The sequence below is a fragment of the Alligator sinensis genome, unplaced genomic scaffold (genome assembly GCF_000455745.1).
Source record: "Alligator sinensis unplaced genomic scaffold, ASM45574v1 scaffold516_1, whole genome shotgun sequence".
NCBI classification, from domain to species: domain Eukaryota; kingdom Metazoa; phylum Chordata; order Crocodylia; family Alligatoridae; genus Alligator; species Alligator sinensis.
Genome location: NW_005841957.1, coordinates 2,261,176 through 2,281,035, shown reverse-complemented (window position 1 = coordinate 2,281,035; position 19,860 = coordinate 2,261,176). Strand labels below are relative to the sequence as shown.

At 43.3% G+C, this 19,860-nt stretch overlaps 1 long non-coding RNA gene across 1 annotated transcript; it reads right to left on the bottom strand.

Moving 5' to 3' along the window:
• Positions 1–15,980: 15,980 nt before the first annotated feature.
• Positions 15,981–19,542, bottom strand: LOC102379666. The gene is made up of 3 exons (XR_323444.1): positions 19,515–19,542; positions 17,408–17,505; positions 15,981–16,045 (listed from the first exon to the last, which is right to left on the bottom strand). It is a non-coding gene; the product is annotated as an uncharacterized LOC102379666 (long non-coding RNA).
• Positions 19,543–19,860: the final 318 nt, after the last annotated feature.

The following is a 19,860-nucleotide window of genomic DNA, read 5'->3' as shown; positions in this document are numbered from 1 at the left end:
TAAGCAGATCATCAAGTCTGCCCCCCTGCCATGGGCAGGAAAGGATGCTGGGATCAAACAACCCCAGCTAGGTCATTGTCTAGCCTCCTTTTGAAGACCCCCAGGGTAGGGGCAAGCACTACTTCCCTTGGAAGTTGGTTCCAGCTCCTAGCCACCCTGACTGTGAAGTAGTGCCTCCTGATGTCTAGCCTGAATCTACTCTCAGTCAATTTATGGCCATTATTCATTGTTACTCCTGGTTGTGCTCCGGGGAGCAGGGACTCTCCCATTGACTGCTGGTCCCCCTTGGCAAGTTTATAGGCAGCCACCAGATCCCCTCTCAGCCTTCTCTTGTGGAGGCTGAACAGGGTCAGGTCCCGTAGCCTCTCCTCATAGGGCCGACCCTGCTGCCCCTTGATCATGCGAGTGGCCCTCCTCTGGACCCTGTCGATGTTATCCACATCCCTCCTGAAGTGCAGCACCCGGAACTGGATACAGTACTCCAACTGTGGCCTGACCAGTGTTGCATAGAGAGGGAGGATCACCTCCCTGGCCCTGCTCATGATGCATCTATGGATGCATGACAAGGTGCAGTTAGCCTTACTGACTGCGTCCCCACATTGGCAGCCCATGTTCATCTTGGAACCAAGATCCTTTTCTGCCGCCGTGCTGACAGGGAGGGAGTTCCCCAGCCTGTAGGTATGCTGCTGGTTCTTCCTCCCCAGGTGCAATACCTTGCACTTGTCTGTGTTGAAACCTATCCTATTCTCATCTGCTCACCTCTGTAACCTGTCCAGATCTAGTTGTAGCCTGTCCCTCTCTTCTAGTGTGCTCACTTCTCTTCACATCTTAGTGTCATCTGTGAGCTTGAACAAGGTGTTTTCACCTTGTTCAAGTAATCCTGGTGTTAAACAACTACTCGACTGTGCCCAATTCTGAATAGAAGTATAAAACATGGCAGGGGGAGTAGATACGGGAAGAAGAGGGTACAAAGAGCTCTGCCCACTCTACATCCCTGTTGAGATTGGATATGCTTGTGGTTCGAGTTGGTTGGGGATTCTTCAAAAGAAAAAAACCCTATAAAATTAGTCATAACTGGATGTGTCTACATGTGCGCCTGACTGTGCCATGTCATTTAGTACTTGTTAGAGCCATTACTGTGCATTCCTGGCAGTGCATGGGTTGTTTCCGACCTTATTGTGCAGTAGCAACAAGCTACTGCACATTAGCTCATTGCTACTGTGCAGTAGTGTCAGTGTCATAGTTTGTGCCTGCCGATGCTACTTGCAATAGTTCATCACTACAGTGACGTAGCATCTCATGTAGAAACTTTTTGTGGAAATGGGTAACATTTTAGCTCTCACTGGAGAAGTTTCAGAGCCAAGATGTAATTTCTGGTCAAAATCAAGAGCAAGAATAAGAGAGAGTGGTCCTATAATAAACAATTTCCTAATGGTTTGTAAGACATCTGCTTCTTTGTTCCAATGAATAGGTATTTATTTGTGCAAAGTGAAACTGCTCCCCAAGTCCATATGAAGAAAGTAACACCCTCTAATAGCCAATAGCACACTGATTAGGCCACTCACCTGAGATATAGGACACAGTTGACTTCATTAATCAGGAAGAACCGGAACTTAACTGGCTTTCTTGCATCCCTGGCAATTGCCTATATCATTGTGCTACTGGCTTTGTGACTGTGGAACAGAGCCTCTCTCATTTGTTCCAAATGTACTTTGACAAGTCCTTTGTCCTGATGCAGAGATATCCTTGTGATTCCTTGAGTACAAATAGTTTTCAGGCTTGCACACCTTCCTCAGAGAGGTTGGGAGCGAGGTAGAGGAGAGCTGTACCTCTGTCCATACAAGTCTGAAATGATGGAGGAACACATTTGTACCCTTACATGTGACACGGTGTAGTAGCGCTACCACTTCCTTCCTTTTCCTGGAACCATTTTACCTGCTTTAGACACAGCACCCACAAACACTCTCATCAGGGTGGTGCATAACAATAATCCTCTCCTACAGGCTGCAGGTTGGTTCTTAAATGAGCCGTGAAAGAGCAGCAGTCTAGCCACCACTGATTTCCTATGTGAATTTTATATGTGAAAAAAATCTAATATCTAAAAATAATAAGGCACATTTAAATTCAACAAAAATGAACGACATATTTTAGTATCTTAAAAAAACAATATCTAAAAGGAATAAATCCAGCAGACAGGAACAAAGCTATTGTGATAAAAAAAATACCATGACATACACAACTGAAATATGGTACAGCTTTGTAAAAGAAGCTAATTGTAAATGCTACCAAACAAAACTTCACATGGGTGACTTTTTCAGAAATACTATTTTAATTTAAAACGAAGATGTTAACTTAAGCCTAAATATTGTTAATACTCAAGAACTGCAAACTGGAACACCCATTTGGTGTTCGATCGTCTGCAGCATAACAGTCTTTTTCTTAACAACATAGCTATTGTTTTCCTATTCCTACTTATTAACCATTTTCAGTTTTGTTAAACAAAAATGAGTAAAACAAAAAGGAGGCTCCCAATTGCCTAAGTTCAGGCAAACTTTTATTATAAAGTTGAAATATTGAATGCAGCTTGCACAAAAACCTTTTTTTTCCCCCAGTGGGAAGTCATCAATTTTTCAGTTAAAAAAAAAAAATCATTTAATTTTGTGTGTCAGCTCCTGGGAATATCGAGAAGATACATTCCCATTCTCCTCTATGGGTTAGGCTTTGTGGATGGATTAGGGCTCCTACGAGGCATTCTGGCAGCTCAGGGGGACAAAGAATGCCGAACCAAGCCTCAATCAAAATCCAAATGGAATTTTTTGGTGAATTTTCCCTTCTGCACAATATTTTGCTTTATCACCTTTTCTTCTTAACTGCAGGTAAGATTCAACTTCAGAATATTGCCTACAATATGGAAATTCAAAGTTTTAGCCAGCTTTGGCTCATTATTATATTTTCTCTAGTGTAAAGTTAAAACTAGACCATGAATTTAAGGAAGCAGGGTTGCTTTATAAATGGTCCAAGGGCGACCCATTTCAAAAGGACCTGAGGGTTTATCTACAGAAGCTCACAAGTGGTGCTGAGAAGAGAGTCTTATTTGTTTACTTCTGGTCTGCAAGTGCCAAACCTCTGAAATGCAGCAATGCAGCTGTTTTAGCATAAGCCTGGAGCAGCTCTAAGGCTCTCTGTGCATACTGGCACATGGTCAGGGCTACTTGAAAGCAGCTATTGCTTCATTTCAGGGTTTACTTCTCAGTGGCACACTTTGCTCAGGGATGAAGAGGAGAGATGGAATAAGGAAGTTATGGATGCAGAGGGATAGGTACCACAAATACCACAGAATAGAAATACTAGTCATGAAAGGATGGAAGGATGGCCTTCTTATTAGGCTGCCTTTATGATCCCTGTTTTCTTATATCATGCTTTTGGAGGAGTTCTTCTGAAAGTTTCCTTTGCTTTGCCATTGGAAAAGATACTTGAGAGAGAGAGAGAGAGAAACTGGAAAATGCTGATGTTGCTTGTAGTATGAGCTTACAGAGGAACTGCACCTTTCCTCAGCTTCCTTCTGTTTGGATGGGCCAGAGGAGTCATGAGTAAAAAGGGTTGATTATGCACCCTTGAAGCCAAAGAGAAATGGATTAGATACTGATTCAGGATTTCATTATACCTGTAAAGCAGCAGGTATTTTGACTTCATGAAGTCTCCAATGACATGTTAGCTTATTCCAGTACTGATTTTCATGGGATGGCTATTGAAAATAGATTATTTAACTAAAGTATGAGTATCTTTGCTGGAGGGGAAACACAGGGTAGCTAAAAGGACAGAAAATGTATAAAGGGAAATGGCAAAGATCCTGCTTCAGTGGATGGCAGCACCCTATGACTGGCATCACCTGAGAATATTTATGGTCGCTCTTGAGCTTAAAGGCAAATGCTAAAGTGGCTTGTAGACATATTGATCCTTGAAAAACAGATGGATGCATTAGGTGTGGAGATAATTACTCATCTTCAAGAATGCAATTTAAATACAGAAGCCTTCAGGGTCACACAGTTCTCATTTGTCAAATGCAGAAGATATGGTGAATAAGGGAAAAACAAAGTGGGCTGGATTGGTGTTTGGAGGAGAGATATTAAGAGATATTCCTCTACAAACAAGATTTATGTTAACTAATGATAATATGTTTTATCTGTTGTCAGTAGATGGGATGAGTAAATTTTCTGTGTCCTTCATTCTATACTCAGTGCAACATCTGAATAGAGAAAGCAGCAGCATTATAGATTTGCAAGTTAGTTTACATTGGTTAGCATCATTTGCCATTCAAATGTATGTTAAAACTTTCTTAAGTGTACTTCCCACACCAAGGTTTCAAGTAGGTTTAAAAGAAAACAGCACTATTTGCCTAAGGCTAACTCTCATTTCTCACCATAGCGTGTTTTGATGACAACAGTATTTTAATAATCACCATTTCTACTGTTTTCTCCTGGGGTGCTTTCTTGCTTTTTCCATCAGCTATTAACCCTGCTAACGTAAGAGCCCAGAGTAAAAAGTATTTGTTTTAAGAGTAGTACAATAATAACTGGTAAATATGTGCCATTGTCTTTCCTGCTTTCAATTTTAGTGCAACAATGCAAAGAGGCACTGGAAACCATGCAGAATAGTCGGAGCCTTTGCTACCTAGGACACAACAATGATTATCCACAAGTGTGGGTGTGAGTAATTTTCTGACAGGTGAAAGAAAAAAGGCCTGTTGGAAGGTGATGTCTGCACCTATTTACTTTAACTCCAGATGAAAAATAAAGTGTGCATCCAGAAAAGGAAAAACAATAGTGTGGAACAACAGAAGGCATGTATAACATAATCTCTTGCTTACTTGTGTAGTTCTGATCCATGCTGTTTTCCTTCCCTGCTTTGCTACTTGTTGGGTGTCATATAGTGTAAATAGAATTTTGTGAACCATTCATTTTTTGGCAGAAGCAGAAAAGTAAAAAATATTGTCCCAGCCTGAAGCGTTTTAAAAAGTCACGCCACCCACCTTCCCACCACCACCTTTTTATATATAATCTATAATAAGGCAATTTTGAAACAAAAATTATTTAAAATTACAACAATATTTCAAGGCCATTTTGAACAGCCGTCCAAACAATAACAGCCTAACCAAACAAGTAAAGAACTTCACAAATGCTTATGAAAAACTAATAAGTAACACAAAACATTTAGAAACAGCACACATATCAGAATGGATCTGAACATTCAACTCCAGATCAGCTGCACACAGAGGTGTAATGTGGCTGGGGGCCCAGGGCAGCTGCCACACAAGGTCCGGGGTGAAGTCCAGTGCCACTGTGCTGCCCGCGTGATCATGTGGTTATGGTAGCAACCATTTTTTTCCATTCTCCTTCCCAGGCCTCAAGTCAGCACCTGGAGCAGCTGTCCTGGCATCTAGCCCTTGTTACACCACTGGCTGTGCAAAACAACATATGAAATGACTTTCACAGGTGTGAGTGAGAGGATTTGCCCCTACACATGCTATTATGCCTCATTCACTCTTGTGATAATGTAACATTAAGGTATGGATCTTGTGTTTTGTGTCATATAGCAGGATTCCACGTTGCAGACACAGGTTATTACTTCAAGTGCGATAAAAATGACTTTGGATTCTCCTCCATTGCCACAATACTTATGTATAAATGGATAGATAAATATTTTTTCTTTTTTATTATAATGGAAAAGGCAAACTGTTCTTGTCAGACTTTTGGCAATTATTAGAGAAACTTCTTAACTTTTCTATTGATTTTTTTTTTTTGAGGCCATAATTGTTTACTATTCTGAGTTATCTATATATCCCCAACCCTCATTATATCTCTGCTTTATCCTCAATAGTTGTATTCCTCACATAAAAAGTATTATCTATATTAATTTTTAAAACATATCCAGATACAAATCCCCCTTAGTCCCTCAGTGATGTTGATTCTTTATAGCATGCATTTGTGTTTTCCTGTATTGATTTAAGTAAATCCATGTTTTTGATTTCCTGGAACATCTAATGAACAAGATGCAAAAAATAGATTCTACTGTTAGGAGTCTATACAAGATTAGTTAGCCCAATTGCATTCTTTGATGGAGAAGGACAAGTACTGATTCCCAACTATGAGTGTTTTAAAATATTTACTTTATTTATTCAGATATTGCATGCCCGGAACACTTTTTACAACACTGATCATTTTTCACTTACCAAATCAAATACTTGCTCCCATTAACTTAGAAAAGGATCCAACCAAAAGGCAGCAAGATAATGTTCATTGTAATAGAGTCTTCTCTTTCTAACATCAGCTGTTACAGTGCCTCAGTTTCCCTCAAAGAGGCTAGTTCAATCTAGGGGTGGATCCAAGAAGGGTGCACTGGTGCAGTTGCATCTCCCCTTTATTTCCTTATCCACCGAAAATTTAAAACTAATTGTCTAGAAGTGATGATAGCATTTTTATCCAGGGAGAAGTGAGGGAGTTAATTGACTTCATGGCTCATTAAAATCTACCCGATTCCTTCTAAGATCTTAATTCCACAGGTGTTAATGACCCTCTCTCCTTTTTAATGGTCTTGATGTTCCACTAGTCAACCTATCCTTTCTTCTGCAATTCTAGCTGCTCTTGGTAATACAGCTCTTATTTCACAGCCTTGCAGACTGTAGCAGGTTGGTGGTCATGGGGGTGATGGAGGTGGCTTTGACACCCCCTGGTGGCTGTGTAGCCCCTGTCTGGCTCAGGCTTGACTGTAGTCCTTCCTTGATCTCAGTGAGCCAGAGCCTGTGTCAGTCACCACTGGGACGTTCCTGGGTCCGCTTAGTCACCGTCCTGCCCTCTCAGGCTGTCTGTACCTCTGCTAGGTACCTGTAGCCTTAAGGGCAAATTAGATGGCTCTGTTCTTTCTCTACACCATGTCCCAAGCCTTGTGGGAGTCATCAACCCTCATTTCACACTCTTCATCCATGTCTGGACCCTTAGACATCCTGATCTCTTACTCAGTCTTTCCCTGAGCTCTCAAATGCCTGATCCCTTCTTCAGGCTCTTAGACCTCTGGGGCTATACACAGCTCCTCTCTGGGCCCACAGACCTCTCAGTACAGTTCTCAGCCCCCACTCCTGGGTTTGGGGACTCTCTAGTCTGGTTCAGTTCCCTCGGGGCCTGTTGACCCTCTGGTCTGGGTCTCTACAATGGGCTTTGAGCCTGCCCTAGCAGGGCACAAGGCTAAACCCTGGTGCAAGTAAATCAAAGCATCTGCATCCTCTAGCAGGCACCCAAAACTTCTCTGGACTTAACCTAAAACCAAGACTACCTACCTAAAAATAGGTGCCCCTCTCTGCCCAGGTACCTTCCCTTGTCTCCTGGTCTGAAGAGGTTCTCATTCAGCTCCCAACAGTTCAGGAGTCCTGCTACTCTGGTGTCAGGAGTTCCCCCTTTCATAGCTGCCAGGGTGAGATCCCATGGCTGATGTAGGCTCTGTGGCTTTATAGCTCAAGCCTGAGCCCTCTTCTGGCCAGGTGAGTTTCTCACCAACCCTCTTTTGCCACCTGTAAGTAGCCTTTCTGACTGCTTGCTCCTTTAAATGAGCAGGCACACTCCAGTGCCTCACTATACAGACTGTTTTCAACTCATTCCAATAAAGTTATATTTGCTTTTGTTATCAATCAAACTGAATAATACAGCCCTAGGCCCCTAGCATATTAGTAAAGCTTCTAGTTTCTTTTTCCCCAGCAAAAAATGTGTTAAGTGTGATGATGTACCTCCCCATGTGCTCCCCTCTTTTCAAAATCCTAGATCTTCCCATGGCTTACTCATGTAGTACCAAGCCAAGAAGTCTTATTTAAGAGCAAATAAAGTAGAAATGAACTCCTTCAGCCCCCTACCAGGCTATGCCTTTCCCTTCTCTTGATTCATGGACCCTCCCAAGACCACAGTTTTTGCTTCTCTTGAAACAGAACTCCTGCAGTCATTTGCTGTCCCCAAGCAACATAGTTCGAAAGTCCTCAGCCTTTTCTAAGTCACATCTTTCATCCTTGTTGATGCATGCATTAGGCCTGAAGTCTGACCACTATATTTTAGTCACCCTGGATTTTTCCTTTCCTTTTCCAGGAACCTTTACCTGTATGCTTTTCCTAGGGCCTTCACAGGGATCCTCTTCATCCATTTTCTAAGTAACATCCGTGCAACACTTAAAATGAGCTTTTGCTGGGTCTTTATTATAAAGCGAAGAAGAAATTTATCTTAAATACCCCAGGCATAAAGTTTCCTGAATTGTGCATCCCATCTGTACATCTGAACTACATTCCCCAGATTCATAGATTATAGAGTTGGAAGGGACCCAATGGATCATCGTGTCCAACCCCCTGCTCCTGGCAGGAAATAGGACTGAAGTCAAACGACCCCAGCCAGGCGATTCTCAAGCCTCCTCTTGAAGACCTCCAAGTTAGGTGATAGGATCACCTCTCTTGGAAGCCCATTACAGACTCTGGCCACCCTTACTGTAAAAAATTTCTTTCTAATATATAACCTAAGTTTACTCTCCACTAGTTTGCACCCATTATTCCTAGGTACTCCTTGGGGTGCTCTGGTAAACAGTGCATCCCCAATTCCCTGCTGTCCTCCCCTGATAAATTTATAGGTGGCTACAAGGTCACCCCTCAGTCATCTTTTGTATAGGTTGAAGAGATCCAGATCTCTCAACCTCTCCTTGTAGGGTCTTTCATGGAGACCAATAATCATGCAAGTGTCCCTCCTCTGAACCCTTTCCAGATCCTCCATGTCCCTCTTGAAGTGAACTCCAGAGTTCCCTGTAGTTAGTACTGAGCCCCACAATTGAAACAAACTTCATTTACAGGCCATTAGAAGAGTCAGTGATACTTCAAAATCCATATTAGTATTATTATGGAGGGAATTCAGGGATACACAGGTAGATGATTCAGAGATATATAGGTAGGGGTCTACTGAACCCAGAAGGCAGCTGGCTGATTTTACAGGCAGATCCAGGGGCTGGATGCCATTTTTGCAGGCTGAGCACAGCGAGCCCCACCATGCCTCTGCTGAGAGGGGCATGACTGCCGGGGCCCCTTGGCCAATCAGATTGCCACATGGCACAAAACCATGGCTTAATTACCTTGATTAATTTTGGGGAAGCCAGTAAGCATGAATTAATTCTTCCTGCCTTCTCCCCCTCCACCCGCCAAGTCCCCTTTGCTTCCCCCGCCCCTCCACCCACCTCCCGTCATGCTCCAAGACTGCAGGACTCTTCTTGCCAATAAGTTTGTTTTAATTTTTTCCAGCAAACTTGCCAAAAGTGTGGAGCCCATGCTTTTTTTCACAGCCTATGCAAAACCATGATTTCCTTGAAAATCATGCAATTGTGATTTGAGTAACAAAATGATTGGTGAAATGCACTAAAAAAATCAAGGAGAAATCCTTAGGGCTTCAGCTTTATTACTGGAAAATATAAAATACATACAGTAAGGTTGAAGTATGGGACCAGTAAAAGACTGCATTATTTTGCTATCTACAAAAAAACCCAAAAACCCCTATAAAAAATGGACATTAAACTACATCTGTCTAAGCCACCATAGTTACCCAAGGGAGCTGTAGTTTGGTTGTCTTACTTCCATTCTCTGTTTTGGTCAGGCTCCTCCTCTGGTTTATTTCTCCCCTAATTCACTCCTGTGATTTACCAGAGGGCAGACTGTGATGCATTAGGGGTGAAAACGTCTAGTCAGGGAGGTACTCCACAGGAAACAGTGGGACCATACTATATAACTTCCTTGAGGGACCTCAGCAGCTCCATTAGATATCAAACAATGTCAAACTTATTCCATATTGCTAATGCTTACACTTTTGTCATGAGTCTATTATCATGTACTTGCCTTCAAGCCTACTTTTTATAATCCTGTGATTAGGTGAGAATCTCAGCTTTCTTTTTTGTTCTCTCTCTTGTAAAATAAATCTCTTGCTCTCAAGATTGCATGATTGGAAAAGTGACCGGAATGGAAGCTAAATCCTCAAAAGCTGTTAGAAAGCAAATGAGAAGCATGTCAGTTTTCTTCTTAAAAAATAAAAACAAAAATCAATAAACACCGATTTTTTTCAGTGTCTGATTCTTGATTTTTAAACATTTAGATTCAACAGTAATTTTAACCCAAGCCAAAAATGAAACATCTCAACTTTTGTTAAAGAAAACAAAGTATTTTAATGTGTGCTTACTTTAATATTTTATTTAGATCAGGGGTTGTCATGTGGGGGTACGCATACCCCCAGGGGTACATGTGTGTGGGCGAGGATGGAGCACTGGCATGCACCATCCTGTGCTTGCATGCAGGGGCCACCTGTCCGGCCAGACGTGGGGGCAGGGGAAGATCCCATGTGATGGCTGCTGCCACTCCACATCCAGCTGTGTGCCACCCCTCCCCCTGCTCCACGTCTGGCCACTGGTGGTATACTACCCCTTAATATCAATGAAAAACAAAACAAAACAGTGTTGCACTTAGAAGCCACTAAAATGGATAAAGGAATGGCCTTCCTAACAACATTATATATACACACATCTTTTAAAGCTTGTACAGTATTTTGAAATTGAATCGAGTTGTGTGTGAAACATGTACCTATACGAGCAGATCATTTGAACAGTCAGCACCTCAGGTCCTATCTGTATAGTAAACTTACTATACCCAAAAGCAGTGTCTTCAAGAGTGTTGATCTGTTTCCAGTGCATCTGTGTCCTTGAGGTGCTGTGAAAGAACTTATTAGCATAGGTTATGCTAATAAGGCATAAGGTCAGGCAAACTGGCACCATTACTGAATAGTATTAATTAGGCCACCCACAATATCAGGCGGACAGGGCTATACTGTTTCTGGTATAGAATGAAATGGGGAAAATGACAGACTATCATAGTTCTTTTCTAGCTAGAGATATCTGTACCACAGAATGAGCCTTATTTCTTACCCAATAAAAGTACATCCTCCTGGTTTGAGGTGACATGTTGTGGTCAGCTGCCCCAGAGTGAAGAAGAGAGGGGATAGACCCTCTCAATTAGTGGAATACTCACATAGATAATCTTGACTTTTTCAAAATCATACTGAAGAGAGACTGAGTCATCTGGCCTTCTGTCCTTTTGCCAAATAGATATCTATTCTCCTTTAGGAGGAGAATTTGGTGATGCAGGGCCTAGTATTCCCCCCCCACCCCGTAATTACTTTCTTTCCAGAACATAAGAAAGTCTGGGGGGGTTTGGTTTTTTTAACTTTCTTTTATTTTTTTCTTAGTAGTAATAGTAAACAGCACACAGTCAACTTCCTGTCTTCAGGAAAAGCCCAGCACTGCATGTGGGGCTCTGCCACAAGCTCCCAGAGGCCTTGATCACCAACACTGCAGCTGGTGGGTGCGAGGTTTTAATTTTTGTTTGGTTTTTTTAGTGCCGGGAGGCTGGGGCCGGATGGGGCTGGGCAGGACAGCCATGGGGGCTTCTCCCATGGCTCCTCCAGCTGTTCCTTCCTCTCCCCAGGTGGGGAGGAGCCACAGGAGAAGCACCTGTGGCTTCCCTACCCTGCCTGGCCCCAGCTTGCGGGGTGTCTGAGTGCACTGTTGCACCCTGTCTTGACTTGTGCCTGGATGCAGGAGAACTTGTGGGGGAAAATGGTGGGAAAGCATTGGAGGATTATCAGTAATCAAGTCATTTTGCCTGTCTCCTTATTGCAAGGTGGATGACTTTCAATCAGATCAATAAGGGAACCTCTGCTCTATTTCACCCACAGGTTGGGTAAGGTAGCCTAGGCTTACTATGCCTTCAAATGTGGGTCAAAGGTTGAATTGTAGGGAAGCTGTATTTAAAACCCAGGTAACTTTTCAGTGAAGAAACACTGTGAACATAGCTGTATTTCCCTATTCCATTCCATTTCCAGACCTAAATGTTTAAACAAGTTTCATAGATTATTTTTTTCTGCTTAAAAAACCCCTAGGTTCTTTTTTTTAAGGTTTGCCCAGAAAGTGTACTACTTCCACACTGTTATACGAATGTCACCCTTAAAGTGCTTTCCATAACTAAACAAGACTACTATGAATTTAGTGAATACTGTAACTATGAAAATGACATCACCTAGTTGAAATGTACTTGGAACATTTCCAGGGGCAGCCATGTTTCTGCAGGTAAATTTTCACTCACTCCTAAATATTTGTGTCCTCATGCCCACTTTTAAGACTTTAATTGTAAAATGGTTAATAACTAGAATAAGGCTTGCTAGACAAATTGTCATGTGGTCACTGTCATGTGGTTTGTTTATGCATGCTATAAATTTATCATCCTTGATAGTTTGACACTTTCTAATACTGAAGCCTTAAAAAACAACTTGAAAAATAATTCTTAATTTGATTTGAATTACCATGTGTAAAGCAATTCTATGTCTGCTTTACAAAACACAGTATTTGTTCATGTCTAACATAAATAATAGATAGTTACATAGGGAAATGAATAAATAGAATACATTTTCCTTTTCAGCTATCAAATTTTAGGCTGCCATGACAAGTAAATTGGCAAGAAGATGTATTGTCAGTGAAAAGTTATCCTTTGCATTTGGCAAAGGTACAGATAAGCTGAAAACATATTCATAATGAGTCTCTTTCTATTTTAAGGCAAAGTCTGTCTGGGTGAATAAAAATATAAAGATAATGGCGAGTCTACACGTTGGCATGAAGTCATTTCAATGATATCTGTAACCTACTAGTCATTTTGTGTTGAGTTCCCTCTCGTGGTAAACATGTTTATCAAAAACCTCTCAAAATAATGTTATTTGATGAGTAACACAAGCTCCCAAACTACTGCACAACAATGTAGAACAGATACATATTTTTACTTTCATAAATAATGTCAGCTATATTCAACATTTCTTTGTTCACAACTTCATTCATTATAGTAACGTCGGGCTGTCAATTTAATATCATGGAGACAAAGTTTCACTTTTTATGCATTATCATTCAAACGTCAGAGTTCACTCACCTTGCTAATCAGTTTTCTGACGTCATAGATTTCATAGACATTAGGGCTGGAAGGGACCTTGGAAGATTGTCAAGTCCAGCCCCCTGCCCAAAGGGCAGGAAGTCAGCAGGGATCATAGGATCCCATCAAGATAGACATCAAGTGTCTCTTGAAGGCATTCAAGGTAGGTGCTTGAACTATTCCAAACCTTGAGGTCTCAGACAGCAAAGTTCTTCCTTATTTCCAGTATGAAATGGTCATGGAGGAGTTTGTGACCGTTCAAACTTGTCGTCTCTTGGGGCACTCTGGTGAACAGACGTTCCTCCAGATCCTGGTGAGCACCCCTGATAAACTTATAGGTGGCCACCAGATCACCCCTGAGCCTGTGCTTTTCCAGGCTGAAGAGTCCTGTGGCTCTCAGCCTCTCATTGTAAGCTCTGTTTTCCTGACCTCTGATCATGCATGTGGCTCTCTTCTGGACACTCTCAAGCTTCTCCACATCCTTTTTGAAATGTGGAGCCCAAAACTGGATGCAGTATTCCAGCTCCAGCCTCACCAAGGCCGAGTACAATGGGAGAATGACATCCTGGGATTTGCTTGAGAAGCATCTATGGATGCAAGCCAGCATTTTGCTTGCTTTACTAGCTGCAGCATCACATTGAAGGCTTATGCTCATTTTGTGGTCAATTATGACCCCCAAATCCCTTTTGTCAGAAGTGCTAGCTAGTGTAACACTGCCAAGCCGATAAGCATGCTGCGGGTTTTTCTTCCCAAGGTGGAGAACCTTGCATTTTTTGGTGTTAAACACCATCAGGTTCTCATCCACCCATTTCCTGAGCCTGTCCCTCCTGTCCTCTGGTGTGGACTCTTTACCCTAAAGTTTGGTGTCATTGGCATCAGAAGAGGACTGGCCAAATTCACCAATGTTCACATCATTAATGAAGATGTTGAACAATATAGGCTCAAGGACAGAGCCTTGAGGGACCCCACTGGTTACAGGGCACCATGACGATTGAATTCCATCAACCACCACTCTCTGGGTCTGACCACATAGCCAATTCCCTAGCCAGTGGATTGTGAAGAAGTTGAGGCAACCATTGGCCAGTTTTGCTAAGAGGTGATCATGGGATACCAGACTGAAGGCTTTTGTAAAGTCAAGATATATGACATCAATCTCTTCCGCTTTTGTCCAGGTGATAGGTCACCTGGTCATAAAAGGAAATAAGATTGGTCAAGCAAGACCTACTTGCAACAAACCCATGCTGGCTATCCCTCAGGATTTTGCCATTGGCCAGTCTGTTGAGAATGGTCTCTTTGATCATCTTTTCTAGGACCTTCCCTGGGATAGAGGTTAGGTTGATGGACCTGTAGTTTGCTGGATCCACTTTCCTCCCCTTCTTGAAGATAGGCACCACATTGGCCTTCTTCCAATCTTCAGGCACTTCACTGGAGCAACAGGAGTTCTTGAAGATCCATGCCAGGGGCTGAACTATGATGCTTGACAGCTCCTTGAGTACCCTGGGGTATAAGCTGTCAGGGCTGGCTGACTTGAAGGTATCCAGCCTCTTGAGGTGTTCCTTCACAAGGTCAGCATTGATAGAGGGTAAGGAATCTCCCTCACCCAGGCCTTCCTGTCCCATAATGGGCAGGGGTCCCTTGGGACTGGTAAAAGACCGATGCAAAGTACCCATTTAGCAAGTAGGCTTTTTCATGGGCATCGGTTGTCAGTTGTCCCATCTGGTTTAGCAGGGGTCCAATGTTGCCCTTACTTTTCCTCCAGCTGCCCACATATCTAAAAAAAGGACTTTTTATTGTCCTTGATACTTGTAGCTAGTTGGAGTTCAGTTGCAGCCTTGTCAACTATTACAAAAAACAAAACAAAACAAAAAAAATCATTGCTGTGACCTCAAAACTCTCAATTTTCAGTCATACACCCTAGAGTGAGGAGAATACATTTCCATGTTCACCTTTAGGCTGTTAATCACTGTCTTTATTTGCATAACCATAACCAAAAGTCTTGTTGGAGCCAGACCTTTTCCATTTCCTTTTCCGAGGACAAAAATTAGAAAGCATTGCTTTGTCATGTGTAAAAATTTCAGTTGTGAAATTCAACTAAAATCAAAATCTATACATTTGCCTATCATGAATAAAAATGTCTTTAAAAAGAGAAGTTTTGTATTTTGCTGTGCATGGTAGCTTACTCCCTATTGATCAGCTACTCTTGCAACCTTTTCCAGAGATCACATATTTGTTTATCTTTGAAAGATTTTCTGAGATTCTATCCTAAGGTAAAGATAAAAGAGTGATAGCAAGCACACACAGTCCTGGGCCTCAGCATTCAGTAGCTAAGGCACTGCTCTGCCTTTTAAATTTTCTTTACCTACAAATCTAACACACTAGTAAATCCCAATCAAATTTTTCAATTTAAAAGCCAGATAAACAAAGAAATTGCTGACAACAGGAGTAAGAAGCCACATCAAAACATTATCCAATAGACGAGGCAGTCTAATCATTAGTATCACCAATTAGATTTTGGGGGTCCTTGTGGACACCCCTATTTTATGTCATGATGATACCACAGCTTCCCCATCTGATAAAATGGTTATTTTCCATTGACCGACATTTGACATTTTAATTTACTGCTACAGTGTAAAGGAAAAGGGAATCAGTAAATAAAGTCTACTGGACTCCATTAACTAATTTGACACTTGAAGAAGTCAGCCAAGTGTAACCAACTACAGCAGAAACAATTTAGTTGGTCTCTGCAAGTAAAGTAAGCCTTCCATGAGGGGAAGAAAAAGTGGTAGAGAAGAATATATGATGAAATGGACACTTTGGAATTGAGATTAATGAAATAAGAAACACTTATAGCACAATTATGTTAAGAGCACATTAAAGCAAACAGTCAGCTAAATTCACTTATAACCTTCATTACCATAATGTGGAGAGATGATCTATTTACCTGACAATTTCTTATTACAGCTGGTCTGAAACACAGCACACTTCCTTTTCACCAGCTTGTATCAAACAGCACAAAATATTAGTCTGTAAATACAGGGAGAAGTAGCCAGACATTGCCAACACAATCTAGAGTACTATTTCATATTCAAGGGAGACACCTCACATGACTGTGGCTAGATAATAGATCTGCATGAAGTGTATGCAACAAAGGCTCAACCCCCAGTGCACCTGGCCTCCCCCAGGTTTCTTGCCTACAAGCTCAAGAATAAGCTTGGTTTCCTCAGTGTTAGAATATCCGGAACAAACTCATGTCATTGAGGTTAATTTAGAAAGAAATCAGCAGTGCAGTACTTTGAAAGGTATTATTCTGCTCTTTAGTTTAGTATTGGTTTACAAATAAGAGATCCGCTTAGAATTCTCATAAGCTTCAGAAACTGGCCGATATCCATGAAACAAACAAAAAACAGCCTCCATATATTACAGTGTCCGATATATAATGGACATTTATGCAGCACAGAATTTTTAAGCCACACCAAAAGTGCTTTATGAATGTGGGTAATATTGCAACTTCTAGCCATTTAACAGGTAGGGAAATAAACTAAAAATGAAGTTCAATGCCCAGTATCACACATCAAATTATATACCACTCCTTGCTATACATTTAGTCCATCACATGCACTTCTACTGTGTCTTCTGCCTAGCTTCAATGCTAGCTACCTTTCTTTGCTATCCATGTGTATAGCACTAGGCATAATGGAGCTTTGATCTGACTTGGCTTTGGGCATCTCTAAACATATCTGTAAGATAACTATAGTTAGCCAACAGCACTGTTGCTTTTATTCCCAGGTCCTATGAAATGTAGTTCACATGTATTTTTGAGCTGTGCACAATACTTGATATTTCATCACAAACTAAAAAAAGGCAACAATATAAACAATCTGTGGAACCTACACCAGACTATTAGCCTTTACAGGAAAGGCTGTTTTTGAATATGCCCTGGCCTCCTGTTCTCTTATATGCCCCAAACCCAGCATGCAGCCACTCACAAGCTCTCTGCAGACACAGAGAACTTGAGAGCAATTATGCCAGCCCCAAAGAAATGAAACACTATCAGTAGCTTATCATTAATCACTGTCACTAACACAATTACTAAATCAGCCTCAAAATTCTAGATCTGAGACTGGCAGAACAATACTATTTGAAGAACTCAGTATGATGACAGCCATATATGCATATGTATAGATTAACATTTTCTCTTAAAAGCATCAGAACATGTTTCCCTGTAATTCCTTGCATTGTAATTAGGACTACATTAAACAATTAATATATTTAATCCTTGGAAAAATGAGTGTTATGTCATTTGAAGTATATCAAAAACAGAGTGTAGGAAGGGGAAAGATGCTTTTTAAAATTTAAGAACTACTTATCAGACATCAAGAAAAGAACCTTAGATTCTTATGATGTAAAGTTTAAGACACTGGTCCCGATTCCTAAAGGTCGCAACTGCAAATAAAAACTTCCAGACTTCCAGCAACCATAGCATCCTGATGATAAAAGAAATAAAGCAATTTATTTAGTGATACATCTCACAACAAGCCTTTGTCCACCTGTTATCCACCTAATTTCAAACATGGATTTGTGGGACACCATTTTCATTTGCTCTAAGGCCATGTCTACATGTGGTGTGGATGTTTGGTTCCCTGGGGACAACTAGCAGTGGTGCACCTTGCACCGCTGCTACTTGTCCCTGGGGAACACCCATGCCATGCACACTTTGGCACTCAGTAAGTTACCCCAGGGGCAGTAGGGGAGGCTGGAGCCAGCACTGGGCTAACCCCAAAAACCTTACCTGGGGGTCCTGGACCCAGGGGGTCGTAAAAAACCCTCCACACAGTTCCATTGCAGCACAGAGAACAACTGAACATGCAGTATGTGGTGCTGCAGGCGTGTTTGCGGTGCCACATGGCTGGGGAGGGGGGCCCTCCTCCCTCTCTCTCCTTGGCTGCTTACTCCCTGGGACCCTGCCAAACTTGGTTGAGGGGTGGAGTCCCCCAAGCTCACAGGGAGGCTGGGTGTTGTAGCTGGGGTGCCAGGGGGGCCCCCAAGGAGGGAGGGGCTCTAGTGGCAGGGGCACCTCTTTCTCTAGTGGGACCTGTGGATGTCTTCCTGCCTGGCCCATAGAGCACTAGTGACACAAATGCCCTGGGGTGTGGCACTAGAAGCATCACAAGTACCAGCATATAAAAATCCCCTCACTCAGGCCCCCTGAAAGGGAATCATGAGGCATCCCTCGGCCTCCAGCTGCATTCCCACCACCAGCCAGATCATGATCTGGTGGCAGAAAGAGCGTACATGGCAGAGGCCGGGGTCTTAGCACCGCAGCGGGAGGGCTGCCATCAAGGAGATAACCCTACCCAGGGTTTGGAGCAGGGGGAGAAGGGTCCAGTTGGGAATACAGGGTGGGATGGAGCCAAGGACCACCCAGGTCCCCAGCTTTTCTAGGGGCTCAAGGGGGGCATATTTGCCTTCCACCATGAGCCCCATGTCCACTGCAGCAGCCTCTGAGGCAAGGCAAAAAAATCCCCTTGCCATAAAAGCGGGAGGCCACCATGATCTTGGGGGCCCCCCACCACCTGACCCAGGGCCTGCACCCAGGTCTAAAAGTGCAGGTTCTCCTGCTCAGGTAGTTGGCACTTTACCCCATGCCTGCAGGTAAGTGCCAGACTGGGGGCCTCACCTCCTGAGCTGGAAGGGCTGGCAGTAGAGGGTCCAGGGCCTGTAGCTGCAGGTTGCCCCACAACCACCTGAGCATAGCTGTGACTCCCTCAGTGGTGGACTGTCTTGGTGGGGCCAAAGCTAGGGTCAGGGACAGGCTGAGTGGGTGTTCTGCCTGATGTAGTGCATCTGGTTCCCTCAGGCACCAGTGGTCTTGGTCTTGGGGGTGGGGCCCTTGCCTTTCCCACCCCCAGTTGTGGAGGAGGCCAAAGAGGAGCCCTTCCCATTGCCCTTGCCTTACATCCATGATGATTGGGTGGGGGGGAGTTGGGAGCCCCTCTGGGGGGAGGCCTGGTGGCAGGAGATCTCCTGACCCCACTGGCTCCCTGTTAGAGTCCTGTTTGATCCTAAAGAGGGGTTAGAGGCTTGCCTACCCCCAGAGGGGGTCAATTGGACTCTGCCCCCAGGGTGGGAGCTGTAGGGGCATATACCCTCTCAGGGGCCTGGCTGGAATCTGCCCCTACCGCATGGGCTACAGGAAGTTCTGTGGGGGTCTGCCCCCCAGAAGGCTCCTGTCCTGCCATTGCTTAATATAAGGGAGAGTGATACCAAACACAAAAGCGCCAGTGAATCCAATAGGGGCAGGCTGGGACTGTGGGATGAGGGGAGACAGTAAGGGGGCTGAAGCTCACAGAGCTATAACCCCACAGGAAACTGGGTAGGCTATGCCCAGGGAAGGTGGGGGAGAGGGACACAAACAAGGGCTGGGGAGACTTGATCTGGCTTACTCAGCCATACAACAAACACCAGAGCAGAGGGAATGGACCGCAGGACTTACCACACAAGGGTAAAACATACAGGGGAGGCTGCTGAGGCAGAAGTAAAGGATGGCTGGAGTAGTGGAGGAACTCCATTCATTGAAGATCATTCCAGGATCCCCTCAGACCTCCAGCCAAGCACTTAGCAGCAGGGCATCAGGCAGGAAATACGGCACAGGATCAGATGAAGTATGGCAGCTGTGAGGGAGTGCAGGAGCAAACAGTCAATTAAGAAGTAATCCAGTTCAGGTGCAGTGCGGGGAAGGGCCTGCAAGGCAGTGCCTCAGGGAATTCCCCTCCCCACTCCACTCTCCTGAGGGGAAGCAGTGGCAGCACAGGAGGCAGCAGCAGCAGTTGCAGCTATCC